A 2,153-nucleotide genomic window follows, 5' to 3' on the forward strand; every position below is an offset into this window, starting at 1 on the left:
CTATTTGTATGACTTTGTTATGGCAGCTCCAGCTTTGTATGACTTTGTTATGGCAGCTCCAGCTTTCACTAGCTTTCACTAGTCTGCCAAATTCCATTCTCCTTAGCTCTGGCACAGATCAGACAGATTTCTGGTCAGTTTCTATTTTTTGAAAGTTGCTCCAGTTTAAGTCTCCAATCTCATATCTGATTTTTATTTCATCTCCTTCTTCCCTCCAGTGACAGTGCTGGCCTTTCCTCTTCTCTGTGCTCCACAGGAGCCACCAAGTTTTCATGATTTCCCTGTGTCATGGGATGCAGATGGAGAAAAGGGCTGTATCCATCTTCTCCCTAGTCAGGCTGCAACTATGAGAGAGGGGCAAGGTGCTAATCCTCAGAAACCTTGCCAGTAGCAGCTATAAGATTCCACAGCCTCCAACAAGCTAGGGCAGTACCATATATCCATATTGTAGGTAACCCCACTGTAACTGTCCAATGAGTTCATTTTGCCCACTGCTCAGAGACAGCTGATTTATCAAGACAGGGGGATTGCAATAGAGAAGGAGCTTAATTCACACAGACCAGCTGAATGAAAGACCTGAGTTTTATTATTACTCACATCAGTCTCTCTAAAAATTCAAAGGCTAGGATTTTTCCAAGATAGTTTGGGGGAAAAGGGAGGAAGGCTAAGCAATGGGTACTTGCTGCTGATTGGTTGGGAGTGTAACTATAGGAGTGTGGGAAATGGTCCCCTTATTCACTGAGTCACTTCTGGATGGGGCCACAGAAGCAGTTGGTGGATCCAGGTGGAGCCACTGGTCATCAGATGCAAAAAACCTGAAAAGACATCTAAAAAGGCCAATCTTAGGTTCTACAATAGTGACGTTACTTGCAGGAGTAATTTGGGGAAGTTGTACATCTTGTGCATCTGGAATAATGTGTGGGTAATCATGTATGTCTACACCCTAGCGGAATTCAGGTTCCTCTCGTCCTCCTAGTGTGGTGGTCTCTCATTAGCTTTATAAAGGTGGTTGAGTTTTGGGGAGAGGCTATTACCATTTAAACTATAAATTAAATATCTCCCAAAGTTAGCTTGGCCCAAGCCCAGGAATGATTAAGAGTAGTTTGAAGGCTAAACGCAAGATGGGGGTTTGTTAAATCAGATCTCTCTCACAGACATAATGTTCTCACTGTTATAATTTTAGCAAAGGTGGTTTCATCACACCCTCGACCTAGTTGTCTTGGGGCTTTGGTTGCCTGGCTTCAGTGGACATTTTCAGCATCCTCCTCCTCCTCCTCACCAAAGGGAGAGAATGGACTTAGGAGAAGAACAGGACACCCGCTGTGAACTCTGCATTCCTGTGGCTGCAGATTCACATGACTCCCTTCGCTACTCATCTAGTCCCATTTTATAGCCTGGAAAGGTGTAGGGCTGGCATGAGAGCTGGGATGAACAGAGCCAGTTCAATCCTGGGGAAAGTTTATTGATTTAATTGTTAGTGGCTCTCCTTAGGACGTGGGAGTATTTAATAACCTCTTTGCTCTCAGCTGATGTCTCGCGTGTGCTGAAGGCTTATGATGCTTACAGGAATGGCCTGCACTCCTCAGAGTGAGAAGGGAGTGGGGTGGTATGACTGGTAAATAGTTGGGTTACTGACTCCTGTGAAAGGAAAAGGTCATGTTCAACCTCTGTTACACCAGGAAAATGATTTTTGTTTATAGGTGTTTTCATTCCCCATTCTTCTCCTGTAATATTATGATATATGTTAGGTTTTTGCGGATATCCTATGATCAATGAGATGAAGGAGGAGCTGCATGTATAAGGTCTGGGGATGGAGTTGGCAGGTAGCTGTGGCTCACAGCCTCCTTCCAAGAGGTGAGGATCCCAATGAGTTTTGCAGGAAGGGAATCTGCTTTCACTCACCTCCCTGGAGATTGGCTATGGTTTTGAGATCAATTACTTAATCAGAGTTAGCTGTGTGATGACTCCATCTCTAAAATCGGTATGCTCAAAATGTGGTGTCCTGATGATCATAAACAGTACCACCTGGAATGCTGTTAGAAACACACATTCTCGGCCGAGCGCGGTGGCTCAAGCCTGTAATCCCAGCACTTTGGGAGGCCGAGACAGGCGGATCACGAGGTCAGGAGATCGAGACCATCCTGGCTAACATG

This window comes from Mandrillus leucophaeus, unplaced genomic scaffold (genome assembly GCF_000951045.1).
Source record: "Mandrillus leucophaeus isolate KB7577 unplaced genomic scaffold, Mleu.le_1.0 Scaffold119, whole genome shotgun sequence".
In the NCBI taxonomy this organism is placed as follows: Eukaryota; Metazoa; Chordata; class Mammalia; order Primates; family Cercopithecidae; genus Mandrillus; species Mandrillus leucophaeus.